Source organism: Elephas maximus, chromosome 14 (assembly GCF_024166365.1).
Source record: "Elephas maximus indicus isolate mEleMax1 chromosome 14, mEleMax1 primary haplotype, whole genome shotgun sequence".
NCBI classification, from domain to species: domain Eukaryota; kingdom Metazoa; phylum Chordata; class Mammalia; order Proboscidea; family Elephantidae; genus Elephas; species Elephas maximus.
Window position 1 is genome coordinate 99,919,497 of NC_064832.1, and position 22,827 is coordinate 99,942,323.

The 22,827-nt window shown below is 39.9% G+C and overlaps 1 protein-coding gene and 1 pseudogene across 1 annotated transcript in view; one reads left to right on the forward strand and one right to left on the reverse strand.

Moving 5' to 3' along the window:
- LOC126058110 (histone H2A.Z-like) overlaps window positions 1-18,698 on the reverse strand; it is a 44,467-nt pseudogene extending 25,769 nt beyond the window's left edge.
- Window positions 1-22,827, forward strand: part of LOC126058050 (zinc finger protein 699-like) — a 546,539-nt gene that overhangs the window by 384,874 nt on the left and 138,838 nt on the right. The gene's annotated exons all lie outside the window — the stretch shown is intronic.

Below are 22,827 nucleotides of genomic sequence, written 5' to 3' on the forward strand. Positions count from 1 at the left end.
AGGGACAAAAGGAAGGTCTCCTTCAAGGGAGATTCAATAAGAATAAGTTCAGACTACTCAGCAGAAACCATGCAGGCAAGAAGGCAATGGGATGACATATACAGAGCACTGAAGGAGAAAAACTGCCAGCCAAAGATCATATATCCAGCAAAACTCTCTCTGAAATATGAAGGCAAAATTAAGATATTTACAGATAAACACAAGTTTAGAGAATTTGCAGAAACCAAACCAAAGCTACAAGAAATACTAAAGGAAATTGTTTGGTCAGAAAACCAATAATATCAGATACCAGCACAACACAAGGTCACAAAACAGAACATCCTGATATCAACTCAAATAGGGAAATCACAAAAACAAATTAAGATTAATTTAAAAAAAAATGCTCATAACAGGGAATCATTGAAGTCAATATGTAAAAGATCACAATAGTCAAAGAGAGGGACTAAATACAGGTGGCATAGAACTGCCATATGGAGAGGGATACAAGGCGATATAGAACAATACAAGTTAGGTTTTTACTTAGAAAAATAGGGGTAAATATTAAGGTAACCACAAAGAGGTATAACAACTCCGTAACTCAAGATAACAGCTAAGAAAAACGTAACGACTCAACAAACATAAAGTCAAACACTACGAAAATGAGGATCTCACAATTTACAAAGAAAAACGTCTCAGCACAAAAAAGTAAGTCGAAAACTGAAATTGTCAACAACACACATAAAAAGGCATCAAAATGACAACACTTATTTATCTATAATTACACTGAATGTAAATGGACTAAATGCACCGATAAAGAGACAGAGAGTCTCAGACTGGATAAAGAAACACGATCCGTCTATATGCTGCCTACAAGAGACACACCTTAGACTTAGAGACACAAACAAACTAAAACTCAAAGGATGGAAAAAAAATATATCAAGCAAACAATAAGCAAAAAAGAAGAGGAGTAGCAATATTAATTTCAGACAAAATAGACTTTAGACTTAAATCCACCACAAAGGATAAAGAAGGACACTACATAATGATAAAAGGGACAATTGATCAGGAAGACATAACCATATTAAATATTTATGCACCCAATGACAGGGCTGCAAGATACATAAATCAAATTTTAACAGAACTGAAAAGTGAGATAGACACCTCCACAATTATAGTAGGAGACTTCAACACACCACTTTTGGAGAAGGACAGGACATCCAGTAACAAGCTCAATAGAGACACGGAAGACCTACTTACAACAATCAACCAAATTGACCTCATTGACTTATACAGAACTCTCCACCCAACTGCTGCGAAGTATACGTTTTTTTCTAGTGCACATGGAACATTCTCTAGAATAGACCACATATTAGGTCATAAAACAAACCTTTGCAGAATCCAAAACATCGAAATATTACAAAGCATCTTATCAGACCACAAGGCAATAAAACTAGAAATCAATAACAGAAAAAATAGGGAAAAGAAATCAAATACTTGGAAACTGAACAATACCCTCCTGAAAAAAGACTGGGTTATAGAAGACATCAAGGAGGGAATAAGGAAATTCATAGAATGCAACGAGAATGAAAATACTTCCTATCAAAACCTCTGGGACACAGCAAAAGCAGTGCTCAGAGGCCAATTTATATCGATAAATGCACACACACAAAAAGAAGAAAGAGCCAAAATCAGAGCACTGTCCCTACAACTTGAACAAATAGAAAGTGAGCAACAAAAGAATCCATCAGGCACCAGAAGAAAACAAATAATAAAAATTAGAGCTGAACGAAATGAATTAGAGAACAGAAAAACAATTGAAAGAATTAACAAAGCCAAAAGCTGGTTCTTTGAAAAAATTAACAAAATTGATAAACCATTGGCTAGACTGACTAAAGAAATACAGGAAAGGAAACAAATAACCCGAATAAGAAACGAGAAGGGCCACATCACAACAGACCCAACTGAAATTAAAAGAATCATATCAGATTATTACGAAAGATTGTACTCTAACAAATTTGCAAACCTAGAAGAAATGGATGAATTCCTGGAAAAACACTACTTACCTAAACTAACACAATCAGAAGTAGAACAACTAAATAGACCCATAACAAAAAAAGAGATTGAAACGGTAATCAAAAAACTCCCAACAAAAAAAAAGCCCTGGCCCAGACGGCTTCACTGCAGAGTTCTACCAAACTTTCAGAGAAGAGTTAACACCACTACTACTAAAGGTATTTCAAAGCATAGAAAATGACGGAATACTACCCAACTCATTCTATGAAGCCACCATCTCCCTGATACCAAAACCAGGTAAAGACATCACAAAAAAAGAAAATTACAGACCTATATCCCTCATGAACATAGATGCAAAACTCCTCAACAAAATTCTAGCCAATAGAAATCAACAAGATATCAAAAAAATAATTCACGACCAAGTGGGATTTATACCAGGTATGCAAGGCTGGTTTAATAGTAGAAAAACCATTAATGTTATCCACCACATAAATAAAACAAAAGACAAAAACCACATGATCTTATCAATTGATGCAGAAAAGGCATTTGACAAAGTCCAACACCCATTTATGATAAAAAACTCTCACCAAAATAGGAATTGAAGGAAAATTCCTCAACATAATAAAGGGCATCTATGCAAAGCCAATAGCCAACATCACTCTAAATGGAGAAAGCCTGAAAGCATTTCCCTTGAGAACGGGAAACAGACAAGGATGCCCTTTATCACCGCTCTTATTCAACATTGTGCTAGAAGTCCTAGCCAGAGCAATTAGGCTAGACAAAGAAATAAAGGGCATCCGGATTGGCAAGGAGGAAGTAAAATTATCTCTCTTTGCAGATGACATGATCTTATACACAGAAAACCCTAAGGAATCCTCCAAAAAACTACTAAAACTAATAGAAGAGTTTGGCAGAGTCTCAGGTTGTAAGATAAACATACAAAAATCACTTGGATTCCTCTACATCAACAAAAAGAACATTGAAGACGAAATAAGCAAAGCAATACCATTCACAGTAGCCCCCAAGAAGATTAAATACTTAGGAATAAATCTTACCAAGGATGTAAAAGACATATACAAAGGAAAACTACAGAGCTCTACTACAAGAAATTAAAAAGGACATACTTAAGTGGAAAAACATACCTTGCTCATGGATAGGAAGACTTAACATAGTAAAAATGTCTATTCTACCAAAAGCCATCTATACATACAATGCACTTCCGATCCAAATTCCAATGTCATTTTTTAATGTGATAGAGAAACAAATCACCAACTTCATATGGAAGGGAAAGAAGCCTCGGATAAGCAAAGCATTACTGAAAAAGAAGAAGAAAGTGGGAGGCCTCACTCTACCTGATTTCAGAACCTATTATACAGCGACAGTAGTCAAAACAGCCTGGTACTGGTACAACAACAGGCACACAGACCAATGGAACAGAATTGAGAACCCAGATATAAATCCATCCACATATGAGCAGCTGATATTTGACAAAGGCCCAGTGTCAGTTAATTGGGGAAAAGATAGTCTTTTTAACAAATGGTGCTGGCATAACTGGATATCCATTTGCAAAAAAATGAAACAGGACCCATACCTCACACCAAGCACAAAAACTAACTCCAAGTGGATCAAAGACCTAAATATAAAGACTAAAGCGATAAAGATCATGGACGAAAAAATAGGGACAACCTTAGGAGCCCTAATACAAGGCATAAACAGAATACAAAACATTACCAAAAATGACGAAGAGAAACCAGATAACTGGGAGCTCCTAAAAATCAAACACCTATGCTCATCTAAAGACTTCACCAAAAGAGTAAAAAGACCACCTACAGATTGGGAAAAAATTTTCAGCTATGACATCTCCGACCAGCGCCTGATCTCTAAAATCTATATGATTCTGTCAAAACTCAACCACAAAAAGACAAACAACCCAATCAAGAAGTGGGCAAAGGATATGAACACACACTTCACTAAAGAAGATATTCAGGCAGCTAACAGATACGTGAGAAAATGCTCTCGATCATTAGCCATTAGAGAAATGCACATTAAAACTACGATGAGATTCCATCTCACTCCAACAAGGCTGGCATTAATCCAAAAAACACAAAATAATAAATGTTGGAGAGGCTGCGGAGAGATTGGAACTCTTATACACTGCTGGTGGGAATGTCAAATGGTACAACCACTTTGGAAATCTATCTGGCGTTATCTTAAACAGTTAGAAATAGAACTACCATACAACCCAGAAATCCCACTCCTCGGAATATACCCTAGAGAAATAAGAGCCTTCACACAAACAGATATATGCACACCCATGTTTATTGCAGCTCTGTTTACAATAGCAAAAAGCTGGAAGCAACCAAGGTGTCCATCAAGGGATGAATGGGTAAATAAATTGTGGTATATTCACACAATGGAATACTACACATCGGTAAAGAACAGTGACGTATCTCTGAAATGTTTCATAACATGGAGGAACCTGGAAGGCATTATGCTGAGCAAAATTAGTCAGAGGCAAAAGGACAAATATTGTATAAGACCACTATTATAAGATCTTGAGAAATAGTATAAACTGAGAAGAACACATACTTTTGTGGTTACGAGGTGGGGAGGGAGAGGGTTTTTTACTGATTAATTAGTAGATAAGAACTGCTTTAGGTGAAGGGAAGGACAACACTCAATACATGGAAGGTCAGCTCAATTGGACTGGACCAAAAGCAAAGAAGTTTCTGGGATAAAATGAATGCTTCAAAGGTCAGCGGAGCAAGGGCGGGGGTTTGGGGACCATGGTTTAAGGGGACTTCTAAGTCAATTGGCAAAATAATTCTATTATGAAAACATTCTGCATCCCACTTTGAAATGTGGCGTCTGGGGTCGTAAATGCTAACAAGCGGCCATCTAAGATGCATCAATTGGTCTCAACCCACCTAGATCAAAGGAGAATGAAGAACACCAAGGTCACACGACAACTAAGAGCCCAAGAGACAGAAAGGGCCACAGGAACCAGAGACCTACATCATCCTGAGACCAGAAGAACTAGTTGGTGCCCGGCCACAATAGATGACTGCCCTGACAGGGAGCACAACAGAGAACCCCTGAGGGAGCAGAAGATCAGTGGGGTGCAGACCCCAAATTCTCATAAAAAGACCAGACTTAATGGTCTGACTGAGACTAGAGGAATCCCGGCGGTCATGGTCCCCAAACCTTCTGTTGGCACAGGACAGGAACCATCCCCGAAGACAACTCATCAGACATGAAAGGGACTGGACAGTGGGTAGGAGAGATATGCTGATGAAGAGTGAGCTAATTATATCAGGTGGACACTTGAGACTGTGTTGGCATCTCCTGTCTGGAGGGGGGATTTGAAGATAGAGAGAGTTGGAAGCTGGGAAAATTGTCACGAAAGGAGAGACTGAAAGGGCTGACTCATTAGGGGGAGAGCAAGTGGGAGTACGGAGTAAGATGTATATAAACTTATATGTGACAGACTGACTTGATTTGTAAACGTTCACTTGAAGCTCAATAAAAGTTAATAATAATAAAAAAATGACTGAGGAGCAACAAGCACTAAAAAAAAAAATGCTGTGATATCTTGAAAAGCCACTTTTGCTTCTCATTTTTTTATTTCTCTCTCTTCTTTCTTTCTCTCTCCCCACTGATTAGTTATGGCTTTGCCTACAATCTCTAAGTCATTAATTCTTGGGCTGTTTATTTTTACTTTAAATCAGTCATTTACCCAATGACCTCAAGTCCACCTTCTGACAAGTGACTCCCATCCTTCTGCTATTTCTTAACCAGCTCATACTTTCCTTCAATATTCTGTTATTGTTGTCAGGTGCCGTCAAGTCGCTTTCAACTCACAGTGACCCCATGTGATAGAGTAGAGCTGCCTCATAGGGTTTTCTAGGCTGTAATCTTTATGGGAGCAGATTGCCAGATGTTTCTACCTTGGAGCCGCTGGGAAGGTTGAACCGTCAGTCTTACAATTAGCAGCTGCGCGCTTAACCACAGCACACCAGGACTTCTCTAGTTGCTACTTCCTCATTTTGATTAAGACTAATCGTGTTAACCAAATGGGTTCATCTCCCTTTTTGGCCTTTTCTAATCCCCATAAAAGAATCAGGAAACCCTGGTGGTGTAGTGGTTAAGTGCTATGGCTGCTAACCAAAGGGTCAGCAGTTCGAATCTGCCAGGCGCTCCTTGGAAACTCTGTAGGGTAGTTCTACTCTGTCCTATAGGGTCGGTATGAGTTGGAATCGACTCGATGGCACTGGGTTTGTTTTTTTTTTTTTAATAAGAGAATTATGAAAATGCTTTGCCTAGAATTGGTTTTGTATTTGACCTTTTTATCTGGGAAACTAGCCATTTCAGCTATCTTATTCTTTTTTTTTTATTCTAAGATAGTATCATTTTTTAATGATTGTGCTTGCTAAGGCAGTGATTTGGATATAAAATATTCCCATATAATATAAATACACTCAAAATTTATGAAAAAATTAATACTTTGATTCCCCCAGAAAAACAGCACTCTTCAAATGCAAGAGAATTCATACCTATAATTACTTCAAGACTTTATCAAGACATATGGTGAAAATAGTTATGTTCATATCTTCTTCTGAAATCCTTTCATGCTTTATTTTTCTTAACTTCCCAAAATCCACTCTTTAGATCAAGAAATGTATATTATAAAAATTCTGTAAATTATACCTTATGTGGATGGGTATCTTTTAAGAATTAGAACAACATAAATTGTTTAACATAAAAGAATTTTGCTGAGGAAAGATGTTGCCGGGTCTGAGGGTAATCTGGATAGACAGTAATGTTCACCAAGGTACAGAGATGTAGGAGATTGGATTGAATCCCAAGCAACCTGCTGACTTATACCAGAAATTGATTTTTAAAAACAAATCACTGATAGCAAGCTGTTACTTTGTCACTTCTTTAATTTTTACCCAAAGCACTATTTAAAAAATCCTGATTATATTTTATGATCATTCATTAGAACTGTAGGTAAAGAAGGGAGACCTGGTGGTGCAGTGGTTAAGTGCTTGACTGCTAACCTAAAGGTCAGTAGTTCGAGCCCACCATTCACTCCACAGGAAAAAGATGTGGCTGTCTGTTTCCGAAAGCTCACAGCCTTGGGAAGCCCTGCTTGACTGTAGAACCACTTCCCCAGCCCGCAACCCCTCACTGGTAGGATCCCTGGGGCTTTTTTTTTTTTGCCTGTTTTATTCTGTTTGTTTGTTTTCTTTTTCTTTCCACAGCTTGGGACCCCCTTCTAGCCGGCTCACTGCATGGGTTAGGACCCACTCCCCCAATCTGCACAGCTGTGCAGGTGGGATCCCTGGAGGCATTTCTTTTTTTTCTTCTTCTTTTTTTCTTTTCTCTCTCTTTTTCCCTTTCTGTCTTTCTTCATTTCTCGGTTCTCATCTCTCTATACTTACCTTCTTTTCCTGCCTCCTGAATACCAGGTGCCATGTGACATCTAGAAGCCCTCAAGCCTGCCTCCCTGCGCAGCCTGGGAGCCACTTCCCCAGTCTTCATGGCCCCACTGGTGGGACTCCTGGGCTTTTCGTTTCCAACTTTTTATCTAGTTACTTTTTCTTTTTCCCTTTTTATTTTTTTCCTTTTTGCCTTTCTCTATTTCTCATCTCTCCACTCCAACAGCAAGCTCCCTTAGTACTCTTTTTTTTCCCTTTATTTTGTTTTTGGCTCCTGTTTCTCTCTCCTCTCCGCCTCTTTCCCATACCTCTATTAGCTCCACACACGACAACCTCCCCCCACTTCCTGCCTACCTGCACTGTTCGCTGAACATCAAATCCCGGAGCAGGACAAGTATGGCCTACTAGAACCTGCCCAGTGCTGATTCCTGGCCCATCCTGTCAGTGCTAGTATGTGCCACAAACAACCCATCCAAGCCCCACCCTTTCAGCTGGACCTGCCCTGCTGCACCACAGCTGAGTGACTGGCCCCACCCATTGGGCAAAGAGGTGAAAAGTATCGTGACTACAGACGAGCAAACAACAAAGAACACACAGCTTGTCTGCTCAGACATAACCAAATAAAACAAAAAGCAGGATGAAACAAACAAATCTACAATCAAGAAATGAAGAAAAATAACTACTGAATGTCCTGAAGACAGCAGACAATATCAAAACATATTAAAAAAAAAAAAAAGGACAGAATGGTTGCAGTAGGCATCCAAAATAAGACACCAGATGACTTTCCGGCAGAAGAAACGGCACTAGAACTACCTGACAGGGAATTCAAATCTCTAATATTCAGAACAATCCAAGACTTGAAGCAAAAGCAGACAAAAATGAGGAAAAAATAGATTTATGGAAAAGGCAGACAAAGTCATGGAAAATACAGACAAAAAATGGAAGAATGCAGGAAAATAATACAGGAACCAAATGCAAAAATAAATTCACAACTAGAACTCATACAAAAACAATTAGAAATCCAAAACATAAACAACAAGATTTCAGAAATGGACAGTGTCTTAGAAGGGCTGAGGAGCACGTTTGAAATGATGGGAGACAGGATCAGCAAAATTGAAGACAAATACTTGGTACAACTCTGTTTGAGGGAAAATCAGAAAAAAGAATGGAGAAAAATGAAGAAACCCTGAGAATTATGTGGGATACTATAAACAGCAAAAATCTGCGAGTGATCAGAGTTCCAGAACAGGGAGAGAAAATGGAAAACACAGAGAGTATCATTGAAGAATTGCTGACAGAAAATTTCTGTAATATCGTGAGTGATGAAAAGCTGACCATCCAAGAAGCTCAACAAACCCCATGTAGGATAAATCCCAAAAGAAAAACACCAAGGCATATCATAATCACACTCGCTAAAACAAAAGACAAAGAAAAAATCCTGAGAGCAACTCAAGAAAAACAAAAATACATACAGAGGAGAAACAATAAGACTAAGCTCTGATTATTTGGCAGAAACTGTGCAGGCAAGAAGGCAATGGGATGACATATATAAAACCTTGAAAGAAAAAAATGGCATCCAAGAATAATATATCCTGCAAAACTTTCATTCAAATATGATGGTGAAATTAGGACATTTCTAGATAAACAGAAATTGAGGGAATATGTAAAAACCAAACCAAACTCACAAGAATTATTAAAGGGAGTCCTTCGATCTGAGAGCAAACAACATCAGACCACAGCCTGAATCTAGGACACAACATTGTGCCAGCCAGATAGCAACCTAGGAAATGAACTCTCAAGGACTATCCAAAACCCAAAGAATTGAAACAGGGAACCACAGAGGTTAATCTGTAAATGACAACAATGCCAGAATAATAAAAGAAGGAATAAACAGTATAGGCATAAAATTTTCTAATGGAGAGGAAGGCAAGGCAATACCAAGTAAAAATAGACTGGTTCAAACCAAGGAAGATAAGGGTAAATTTCAAGGTGACCACAAAAAAAGTTAACAAACCTACACATCAAAATAAAGAAGAAAAAAAAAGTCACAATAAAAATGAAAACTACAAAAACGAAAGAAGTGGAGAAGAAATCCACAAACAAAAGGAACTCAGCATAGGAGAGTAAGAGGAACAAAGAAAATGTTAGCACCACAAAAAAAGCACTACAAAATGACAGCAATAAACTCACACCTATCGATAATTACAGTGAATGTAAATGGCCTAAATGGCATAAAGAGACAGAAAGTGACAGAATGGATTAAAAAACAGGATCCATCAATATGCTATCTACAAGAGACACACTTAAAAAACAAAGATGTAAATTTATTAAAATCAAAGGATGGAAAAAATATATCAAGCAAATAACTACCAAAAAAGAGCAGGAGTGGCAATATTAATCTCAGATAAAATAGACTTTAAAACAAAATCTACCATAAAAGACAAGGAAGGGCACTACTATATAGCAATTAAAGGGACAATCCATCATGAATACTTACCCATAATAAACATCTACACACCCAATGACAGGGCTCCAAAATACATAAAGCAAACTCTAACAGCACTGAAAACAGAAACTGACAGTTCCACAATAATAGTAGGAGACTTCAACACACCACTCTTGGTAAAGGACAGAACATGTAGTAAGAAACTCAGCAAAGATACAGAAGAGCTAATGAGCATGATCAGCCAACTTGACCTCATAGACTTATATAGAATACTCCACCCGACAGCTGCAAAGTACACATTCTTTTCAAACACACATAGGATGTTCTCCAGAGTAGATCACATCTTAGGCCACAGAGCAACCCTCAACAGAATCCAAAACATTGAGATAATACAAAATATCTTCTCTGACCACAACATCATCAAAGTAGAAATCAACAACAGGAAGAGTAAGGAAAAGAAATCAATTACATGGAAACTGAATAATACCCTGCTTAAAAACCACTGGGTAATAGAAGAAATCAAAGATGGAATAAAAAAATTCCTAGAATCAAACAAGAATGAAAACACATCATATCAAAACATTTGGGACACGGCAAAGGCAGTCCTCAGATCCACACATAAAAAATGAAGAAAGGGACAAAATCAAAACTTTAGCTACACAACTTGAACAAATAGAAAAAGACAGCAACAGAAACCCACATCCACCAGAAGAAAGAAAATAATAAAGATCAGAGCAGAAATAAATGAAATAGAGAATTAAAAAACAATAAATAGAATCAACAGAACCAAAAATTGGTTCTTTCAAAGGATCAAAAAAATCAACAAACCACTGGCCAAACTGACAAAAGAAAAACAGGAGAGAATGCAAATAACCCAAATAAGAAATAAAATGGAGGACATTACAACATACCCAACTGAAATAAAAAGGATCATAACAGAGTATTGTGAAAAACTATACTCCAACAAATTTGAAAACCTAGAGGAAATGGTCGAATTTCTAGAGACACACTGCCTACTCAAACTAACACAAAACTAATAGAAAGACTCGGCAGAGAAGCAGGATACAAGATAAGCACACAAAAATCAGTTGGATTCCTATACACCAATAAAGAGAACGATGAAAAGGAAATCAGGAAAACAATACTGCTTGTAATAGCCCCTAAAAAAATAAAATACTTGGGAACATATCTAACCAGGGATGAAAATCTGAATAGACCTATAACAAGAGAAGAGATTGAAAAGGTAATTAAAAAAAAAAAAAAAAACTCCCAACCAAAAAAAGCCCAGCCTAGATGGCTTCCCTGGAGAATTCTACCAAACATTCAGAGAAGAGCTTACCCCAGTACTACTCAAACTATTTCAGAATATAGAAAAGGAAGCGTTACATCTGAATTCCTTCTGTGAAGCCAGCATAACCCTGATACCGAAAGCAGGCAAAGATATCACAAAAAAAGAAAATTACAGACCAATATCTTTCATGAATATGGATGCAAAAATTCTCAACAAAATTCTAGCCAATAGAATTCAGCATCATATCAAAAAAATAATACACCATGACCAAGTAGGATTCATACCAGGTATGCAAGGACGGTTCAATATTAGAAAATCAATCAATGTAATCCACCACATAAATAAAAGGAAAGAAGATAATCACATGATCATCTCAATCGATGCAAAAAAAGCATTCAACAAAGTCCAACACCCATTACTGATTAAAACTCTTAGTAAAATAGGTACAGTAGGGAAATTTCTCAACATAATAAAGGGCATCTATGCAAAACCAATGGCCAACATCATTCTTAATGGAGAGAGGCTGAAAACATTCCCCTTGAGAACAGGAACAAGACAAGGATGCCCTTTATCACCACTCCTATTTAACATTGTGTTGGAAGTCCTAGCTAGAGCAATACGGCAAGAAACAGAAATAACGGGCATCCAAATTGGTAGTGAAGAAGTTAAACTGTCCCGATTTGTAGATGATATGATACTATACATAGGAAACCCAAAAGACTCCATAAGAAAACTACTGGAACTAACAGAAAGATTCAGCAGAGAAGCAGGATACAAGATAAGCATACAAAAATCAGTTGGATTCCTATGCACCGATAAAGAGAACAATGAAAAGGAAATCAGGAAAACAATACCATTTATAATAGCCCTTAAAAAAATAAAATATTTGGGAACATATCTAACCAGGGATGTAAAAGACCTATCTATACAAAGGAAACTACAAAACGCTACTGCAAGAAACCAAGAGATCTACATAAATGGAAAAACATACCATGCTCATGGATAGGTAAAAAACTAACATTGTGAAAATGACAATTCCATCCAAAGCAATTTACAAATACAATGCAATACCGATCCAAATACCAACAACATTGTTTAAAGAGATGGAAAAACTTATCATTAACTTTATATGGAAAGGGAAGAAGCCCCAGGTAAGTAAAGTACTATTGAAGAAGAAGAATCAAGTAGGAGGGCTTGCACTACGTGACCTCAGAACCTGCTATACAGCTACGGTAGTCAAACCAGCCTGGTACTGGTACAACGACAGATACATTGATCAATGGAACAGAATTGAGAACCCAGAGGTAAATCCATCCACCTATGGTTACCCGATCTTTGACAAGTGCCCAAATTCCATCAAATGGGGAAAAGACAGTCTTTTTAACAAATGGTGCTGGCAAAACTGGAAGTCCATCTACAAAAAAAAATGAAACAGGACCCATACCTCACACCATATACAAAAACTAACTCAAAATGGATCAAGGACCTAAATATAAAGCCAAAAACTATGGAGGTCATAGAAGAAAAAAATAGAATCAATGCTAGAACTGCCCCATAGAGTTTCCAAGGAGCGCCTGGTGGATTCGAACTGCTGACCCTTTGGTTAGCAGCCAGAGGCCCTAATACACGGCATTTACAGGATATAAACCACAACTAACAACACACAAGCTCCAGAGGATAAGCTAGATAACTGGAATCTTCTTAAAATTAAACACTTATGCTCATCAAAAGGCTTCACCGAAAGAGTAAAAAAGAGCCTACAGACTGGGAAAATTTTTTTGGCTATTACAAATCAGACAAAGGTCTAATCTCTAAAATCTACGATAAAATCCAACACCTCTATGACAAAAAGACAAATAATACAGTTAAAAAATGGGCAAAGGAAATGAACAGACACTTCACCAAAGAAGACATTCAAGTGGCCAATAGGCACATTAGAAATGCTCACGATCTCTAGCCATCAGAGAAATGCAAATCGAAACCACAATGAGATACCATCTCACCCCGGTATCACTGGCACGAATCAATAAAACAGAAGATAACAAATGCTGGAGAGGCCGCAGGGAGATTGGAATTCTTAGGCACTGCTGGTGCGAATGCAAAATGATACAACCATTTTGGAAGATGATGTGGTGCTTCCTTAGAGAGCTAGAAATAGAAATACCATATGATCTAGTAATCCCACTCCTAGGAATATATCCTAGAGAAATAAGAGTCATCTCACGAATAGACATATGCACACCCATGTACATTGCAGCATTGTTCACAATAGCAAAAAAAAATGGAGAGAACCTAGATGCCCATCAACAGATGAATGGATAAACAAACTGTGGTACATACACACAATGGAATATTACGCAATGCTAAAGAACAATGATGAATCTGTGAAGCATCTCATTGGGAGGGCATTATACTGAGTGAAATAAGTCAGTCACAAAAGGACAAATATTGTATGAAACCACTACTGTAAAAACTCATAAAAAGGTTTACATACAAAAAGAAACAAGATTTGATGGTTATAAGGGTGGGGAGGGGTGGGGATGGAAAAACACTTAATAGACAATAATTAAGTGGTAACTTTGGTGAAGGGTAAGACAGTACACAATACTGGGGAAGCCAGCACAACCTGTACAAGGCAAGGTCACGGTAGCTCCATAGACACATCCAAACTCCCTGAGGGGCCGAATTGCTGGGCTCAGGGCTGTGGGGACCATGGTCTTGGGGAACATCTAGCTCAATTGGCATAACATAGTTTATAAAGAATATGTTCTACATTCTACTTTGGTGAGAAGCGTCTGGGGTCTTAAAAGCCTGGGAGCGGCTATTTAGGATACTCCACTGCTCTTACCCCTTTGGGAGCAAGGAAGAATGAAGAAAACTAACGATACAAGGGAAAGATAAGTCCAGAGGACTAATGTACCACATCTACCCTAATCTCCATCAGACTGAGTCCAGTAGAACTAGATGGTGCCTGGCTACCACCATCGACTATTCTGACAAGGATCACAATAAAGGGTCCCAGACAGAGCTGGAGAAAAATGTAGAACAAAATTCTAACTCAAAAAGAAAGACCAGACTCTCTGGCCTGGTAGAGTCCGGAGAAACCCTGAGAGTATGGCCCCCGGACACCCTTTCAGCTCAGTAATGAGGCCATTCCTGAGGTTCACCCTTCAGTCAAAGATTGAACAGGCCCATGGAACAAAACAAGACTAAAGGAGTGCACCAGCCCTGAGGCAGGGACTAGAAGGCAGGAGGGAACAGGAAAGTTGGTAATAGGGAACCCAGGGTTGAGAAAAGATAGTGTTGACATGTAGTGGGGTTGTTAACCAGTGTTATACAACAATGTGTGTACTGCTTGATGAGAAACTAGTTTGCTCTGTAAACCTTCATCTAAAGTTTAATTAAAAAAAAAAAAAGATTACAGCCTTGGAAACCCTACGAGACAGTTCTACTCTATCCTATAGGGTCGCTATGAGTTGGAGTAGACTCGACATGTTTGGTAGGCAGAGTACTGTTAATTCTGATTTTTTGTCTTACATTATCCAGCCCACATCCATGAATTCCAGTGTGTTCTTCAAATTCCCAGCACTCCACAGTTCTTCGCAAGAGATGGTCCTCCAGCTCCATATGTGGTAGCACAGAGGCTTGTTTGATGTCCTTACTTGGTGTCTGGTTTGTACTGGGCTGATACAAAGAATCATAATGAGATTCACACAAAATTCTACTTTCCCAGAGCATTGTACTGATAGTAAGGGGCGGTTGTCAAATACATAAGCATATGAACAGCTGGATCAGCTTTGACTAAGGGTAGCGCATGAGATAATAAACTGTGTTTTCATTATTGCAAGCCTAGGGGTAAGTAAGGAGTCCTGGTGGCACAGTGGTTGAGTGCTCAGCTGCTAACGAAAAGGTCAGCGGTTCAAACCCACCCACCAGCTCTGCAGGAGAAAGACCTGGCTATCTGCTCCCATAAAGATTACCCTATGGGGCAGTTCTACTCTGTCACATGGGGTCCCTATGAGTCGAAATCAACTTGATGGCACCAAACAACAAGGGTAAGTGTTTGCCCTTGAGTACAAGTGAAGACTTTCATTTAGAGATGAGTGGGTGAGAAGTATATACTGTCAGCACAAACCTCTCATCTAAGATGACCTCAGAGGCCATTAGACAAAGAGAGAGCATTGGGGAGAAGATGACCAGGCTAAGGGTAAGCAAACAGCCATGAGGTCTTATATAAGATATACTGTTTCTAACTAGAACTGAAGACAGCTTTGCTCAGATCCAACCAGACCCTTCTGGATTCTCAAAATGATAGTTTCTATGTGTTCTACAGAGAAAGACATCCAATGTATTATCTAAAGCCATGAATTCCATTATAATATCAAATACAGTTGTAGACTGGAGAAAGAATTTTATGTGCACCATGCTGAGATGTGTCGCATCGTTGCTAACGGTGCTGGAATGGATACAGCAGAACTTGATAGTGCTGAAATGTTGGATGCAATATACTGACAGCTCAGCTGTTCTTTAAACAATGTCTGCAAGGGGACAAAGCAGCCTGTCCCGCCTGCCCACAACAACAAAAAACCTTATAGATACTTGCTATTCACATAGAAATGTACCTGAATAAAGAAACTGCCATGCCAGATTTGAGGCTGACTAGAAGGCTGAGCTTTAGAAACCACTGTGCAGAAGAAAAGGAGCCCTGTGGCAAGTGGGTAAGCACTCAGCTGCTAATAGAAAGGTTCGCAGTTTGAACTCGCCAGCCACTCCCTCTGAAGGAGAAGACCTGGCAGTCTGCTTCTGTAAAGATTCAAAAACCGAATGAAACCCATTTCCAGCTCATAGCAACAGCCTAGGAAACCCTATCGTGCAGTTCTACTCTGTCACTTGGGATCATTATGAGTCAGAATAGACTGAATGGCATCCAGCAACAACATTCCATAGAGAGCTGTGGCTCACAGTGGGCTTTTGGTCTGAAAGATGGCAATCTTTAGAGAGTAAAAAAATAGAGTCTTGGAATATTTGCACTGTAAAGAGATAGCTTTGATTTTACAAGTGGTCTGATGGCCAGTTTTGCACTATGCCCCTGAACTGCTGTGCCAGAGTGACATTGTCTGCCTATCCCTAGAAATGACACAGATTTGGTAGCCGAAGAGGCAGCTTTTGAAAAATTGGCTAATTTAGAATTGTAGGAATAGACATTCTAGGCACTCAGAAAGAATTATCTATTGGTACTTACAATTGCCTTTCAGAATTTTCTAAGTACTATTGTGTAAACATTGTTGTTGTTAACTGCTGTCAAGTCAGCCCTAGACTCCTGACGACCCCATGCATGATAGAACAAAATGCTGCCCTGTCCTGTACCATCTCCATGATCGGTTGCAAATCAGACAATTGTGATCCACAGGGTTTTTATTGGTTGATTTTTGGAAGTAGATTGTCAGGCCTTTCTTCCTATTCTGTCTTAGTCTAGAAACTCTGATGAAACCTGCTTAGCATCACAGCAACATGCAAGCCTCCACTGACAGATGGGTGGTGGCAGCGCATGAGATGCATTGCCCAGAATCAAACCCGGGTCCCCCAAAAGGAAGGCCAAAATTCTACCACTGAACCACCACTGCCTCCTGTAAACATCACATCTTAACTCAGGACCTCCTTGAGAGGTAGGAAAGGTGTTGTTGTTGTTGTTAGGTGCCATTGAGTTGGTTCCGACTCATAGCGACCCTATGTACAAGAGAAGGAAACACTGCCCGGTCCTGCGCCATCCTCACAGTCATTGTTATGCTTGAGCCCATTGTTACAGTCAGTGTGTCAATCCATCTTTTTTTTTTTTTTAAGTTTGGGATATAACCTTTATTGAGCTTATCCACCAAAGTGGAAATAATGTCTGTACAAAACCAGATGTTTGTTACTATAATTTCTGCATCACAATTAAAATACAAACAGTTTTTTCAAAACACTCAGCTCAATCAAAACCCACTACTTCAGAATCAGTAGCTTTTTTTGAAGCCACAGTAACACTTTAATATGGTTAAGACTTGAATGCAGAAATTTGGTTGGTTGGAAAACTAATTAAACTTCCAACTTGCTCAAATAGAGTTACAAAAACGCAAAATTGTGTTTTTTACAGAGATACAGTCCACCGGAATCACCAACACTGGACAGCTGTTACAGTATTTAGAGTCCCAAAATAATAAGGAATCTAGGTATCCTTATTATACGGCATGATTTAAAATCAGGAAAGGTGTGCATCAAGGTTGCATCCTTTCACCATACCTATTCAATCTGTATGCTGAGCAAAAAATCCGAGAAGCTGGACTATATGAAAAAGAATGGGGCATCAGGATTGGTGGGAGACTCATCAACAACCTGGGTTATGCAGATGATACAACCTTACTTGCTGAAAGTGAAGAGGACTTAAAGCACTTACTGATGAATATCAAAGACCACAGCCTTCAGTACGGATTACACCTCAACACAAAGAAAACAAAAATCCTCACCAATAAGCAACGTCATGATAAATGGAGAAAAGATTGAGGTTGTCGAGAATTTCATTTTACTTGGAGTCACAATCAACACCCACAGAAGCAGCAGTCAAGAAATCAAAAGATGCATCGCATTGGGCAAATCAGCTGTAAGAGATCTCTTTAAAGTATTAAAAAGCCAAGATGTCACCTTGAGGACTAAGGTGCTCCTGACCCAAGGAATCATATGCATGCAAAAGCTGGACAATGAATAAGGAAGACTGAAGAATTGACTCCTTTGAATTGTGATGTTGGCAAAGAATATTGACTATACCATGGACTGCCAAAAGAATGAACAAATCTGTCCTGGAAGAAGTGCAACCAGAATGCTCCTTGGAAGCAAGGATGGCGAGACTGAGGCTCATGTACTTTGGACATGTTGTCAGGAGGGATCAGTCCCTGGAGAAGGGCATCATGCTTGGTAAAGTAAAGGGTCAGCGAAAAAGAGGAAGACCTCGACAAGGTGGTTTGACACAGTGGCTGCAACAATGGACTCGAGCATAGCAACAGTTATGAGGATGGCACAGGACAGGGCAGTATTTCATTCTGTTGTCCGTAGGGTTGCTATGAGTCAAAATCAACTTGATGGCACCTGACAACAACAACCAGGTATCCATTAAACAGTCTTATGTTGTCCTTTCTTCCAATCAGATATTTGTGGATGTGGGTAATGACACCATCACCAGCAATTGTAGCCTGGATAAGACAGTCCAATTCTTCATCTCCTCAAATAGCAAGTTGCAAGTGACAAGGGGTAATACACCTCACCTTTAAGTCTTTAGATGCATTTCCTGCCAGTTCAAGTACCTCTGAGGTGAGGTACTCCAGGATGGCTGCGCTGTACACAGTGGCAGTCTCGCCCACACGTCCAAGGTTGGTCGTCCTAGATTTCAGGTGCCCATGAATATGGCCACCGGAAACTGCAAGCCGGCTCTCTGTGAGTGGGAAACTACCTTTGTGTTGTCCTTTCTGGAGTCCTTCCCAGCCTTGCTGCCAGCCATTTCGAATTCTGCTGAAGCTCAAACAAGCAAGGCAGAGAAAAGTCTAGTCAAACACTCAGCTGGATCCCACCAGCTACTCGGCCACACCTCAATTCAAACTGCCTGTGTCAATCCATCCTGTTGAAGGTCTTCCTCTTTTTCACTGAACCTCTGCTTTACCAAGCATGATGTCCTTCTCCAGGGGCTAGTCCCTCCTGATGACATGTCCAACGTATGTGAGATGTAGTCTTGCCATCCTTGCTTCTAAGGAGCATTCTAGCTGTACTTCTTCCAAGACAGATTTGTTCATTTTCCTGCAGTCCATGGTATATTCAGTATTCTTTGCCAACACCATAATTCAAAGGCATCAATTCATCTTCGGTCTTCCTTATTCATTGCCCAGCTTTCACAGGCATATGAGGTGACTGAAAACACCATGGCTTGGGTCAGATGCACCTTAGTCCTTAAAGTGATATCTTTGCTTTTTAACACTTTAAAGAGCTCTTTAAAGACATTATTGGTATGCAAATGAGAAAGCTGTGATCTCAATACTAACCTGCGTGCTTGCCCAAAGTAAGTGGCAGATAGGAATGAAGCACTCCCGAGTTTCAAAATTTCTCTGTTCCTACTATAGTTTAGAAAACTAAGAACATGGTTTAGATGTGGGTTGATTCTAGTCACTTCTCTGTCACTGTGTACCCTGAGTAAATCACAACGGCTTTGCACTTCCATTTTCTAATCTGTAAAATGGATATAAAAATCCCTGCTTTTCCTCTCCTACAAAGTAGTTGTGAGGGTCAAACAGGATACGTAGTTCCTACCTTCTTTGCCCATGTTAGAAAAGAAACGATGTAAAATCCGTAGTACCAAGATGATAAAAAGATCAAGCCCGGATGACATAAGGGGTAAGGGGGGCAGAAGCCTCAAGTGCTGGCTTGTCTTCTAATAGATATGTTGTTATTGTTGTTAGGTGCCATCCAGCAGATTCTGATGCATGGCAACCCCACAAGACAGAGTAGAACTCCCCCATAAGGTTTTCTAGGCTGTAATCTTTACAGGAACAGATCACCAGGTCTTTCTCCCTTGGAGCTGATGGAAGGTTCAAACCACCAACCTTTCTATTAACAGCCGAGCACTTAACGACTGCACCACCAGGACTCTTTATTAGATGCATTACTTTGGCCGAATCAATTAGCTTCTTAGTCTGTTTCCTCAGTGATACTTAGGAGGTGGTACCAGAACATTTTGGATATTTCTTCCCATTCAGGCTGTTTCCTTCCTGTGCATGCTGCTGCCCTTGGAATTCTGTTCTATCCCCCGAGATGAACGGCTGGAACATGAACTGGCCGTACAAAGGCTCGGTATTGCCACATCAGTGTAATGGATTTCTGGTCCCACTATAATTCCTTTTTTTTTTTTTTTTTATGATTGTTAGGAGTCTGTAGCAATGTAGTGGAATTAAAATCACCAGGCAAAACATAATGAGAATTAGGAGTCAAATTATTTCAGGAGCTACCAAGACATTAAGGAGCCCTGATGACGCAGCATTAAGCGCGAGGCTGCTAACTGAAAGGTCAGTGGTACAAATAGTACAAACCCATCCAGCGGCCCATGGAGAAAGACCTGGTAATCTGTTTTCATAAAGACTGAAGCCTAGGAGACCCTGGGGCAATTCTGCTTTGTCCTATAGGGTCGCTGTAAATTAGAGTCAACTCAACACCAACGAGTTACTAAGACATTATCCCTGGTTTTGTTGGGTTTTACTCAGAGAACTCAATAGAATTCATCAGCCTGCACAACACATGGGCAGGGACAGCCCTCTCAGAAGTGCCCCCTCCTTCCCAGGGATCATTAGTGCTGCTCAGCTCTGGCAACAGCGGCAAATGTCAGCTTCTCCGTGGATCAGCCACATAATTAGATTTGGAGAACAGAAGGGAAATGCAAGTATTGAAGGTAAAATGAGGGGCAGAAAGTTTGGAAAAAGGGAAAGCTAGGAGAAGAGTGGGTGTTTCGGGATTAGCATTTCCTCACACCTCAAGTGAAGAGAGGAGCCCTGGTGGCCCAATATTTAAGCGCCCGGCTGCTAACCAAAAAGTTGGTGGTTCAAACCCACCCAGCAGCTCCATAGGAGAAAGTCCTGGCAGTCTCCTCCCATATAGATTAACTATTGCTGTCGAGAACAATGTAGAACTGCCCCATAGGGTTTCCAAGGAGCGACCAGTGGATTCGAACTGCTGACCTTTTGATTAGCAGCCAAGTTCTTAAGCACTGCACCACCAAAGCTCCCACTAAAGATTACAGCCTAGGGAACCCTATGCGGCAGTTCTGCTCTGTCACATGGGGTCACCATAAGTTGGAATCACCTCAACAGCACCCAACAACAACAACAGCAATGAATGCCATATAGAGATAGGGAGGGTACCTCTTCTGGACTTGAAGAAAGAGAGCTGCCTACAGGAGCGATCATTTTCCCTCATGTCTCTCTCCTGGCCTTAGAGGGTTGGAGCCCCAGCAGAAACCTCAAGTCACAGAGGATAGGATAGTGGGCACATTCTGCACTCCTGCCTGAAGCCTTGAAAAAACCCAAACTTATCCCAGTTGCTACCTGCTCCTTCCCAGTCTACTCAGCTTCCTGATATTCTTCACCAGGATCAGGAAAGGGTAAAGAGCATTTCTTCACTCCTGGCTAAGAAAGAAAGAATTCCACTTGCCCATCCCTTAACACACACACAGACACACACACACATACCTCATTTTGACTTAGCCCTTTGCAGTTGACAGGGTACTTCTGTGTATATTATCTTGGTCCCTAAATAACACAGCAAGGAGGTAGGGCAGGTGTCATATACCATTCTCCAGATGAGAAACATGAAGCTCAGGAAATCTAGGTAATTTGCCCCAAAGGTAATGATGAATTCAGGCCTCAAACCTTAGTATCTTGATATCAAATATAGTGCTCTTTGTACCATTCAGAGGGGATCCAGCCTCTTCTTCCTCTAAGTTAATCTAGTGTTTTATTCAGTGCTTAAAGTATGCAAAACAAAGAACTAGTTACCATCCAGTCAACTCCAACCCCTAGCCACCCCATGTGTGTCAGAGTAGAAGTGTGCTCCATAGCATTTTCAGTAGTGATTTATTTTGGAAATGGATTGCCAGGCCTGTCTTTCAGAGGGCCTCTGGGTGAACTGAAACCTCTAACCTTTCGGTTAGTAGCAGACACATTGCATTGTTGTTGTTGTTAGGTGCCGTTGAATTGGTTCTGACTCATAGTGACCCCAAATAGAACAGAAGGAAACACGCCCTGTCCTGCACCATCCTCACAGTCGTTGTTATGCTTGAGCCCATTGTTGCAGCCACTATGTCAGTCTATCTCACTGAGGGTCTTCCTCTTTTTCAATGACCCCTACTTTACCAAGAATGATGTCCTTCTCCAGGGACTGGTCCCCACTGATAACATGTCCAAAGTATGTGAGACTTAGCCTCATCATCCTTACTTTCAAGGAGCATTCTGTCTGTACTTCTCCCAAGACAGATTTGTTCAATCTTTTGGCAGTCCATGTTATATTCGATATTCTTCGCCAACACCATAATTCAAAGGCATCAATTCATCTTCGGTCTTCCTTATTTTCTGGCTGTCACATGCATAGGGGGCCATTGAAAACACCATGAATTGAGTCAGGTGCATCTTACTCTTCAATGTGAAGTCTTTGCTTTTTGAACACTTTAGAGATGTCTTTTGCAGCCTCTTTGCTTAATGCAATGCATTGTTTGATTTCTTGACTGCTGCTTCCATGAGCATTGATTGTGGACCCAAGTAAAATGAAATCTGTGACAACTTCAATCTTTCCTCCATTTATTATGATGTTGCTTATTGGTCCAGTTGTGAGGATTTTTGTTTTATGTTGAGATGTAATCCATACTGAAGGCCGTGGTCTTCAATCTTCATCAGTAAGTGCTTCAAGCCTTCTTCACTTTCAGCAAGCAAGGTTGTGTCACCTGCATAATGCAGGTTGTTAATGAGCCTTCCTCCATTAACTGTAGGTATCTGTAAAAGAAAAGAAATACATAAAAGTGGCCTCTGACCATAAGGAGATAAAAATTTTGATTAAAGAATCAACGTATGATAAACCTTCTGCATCAAGCAAACATA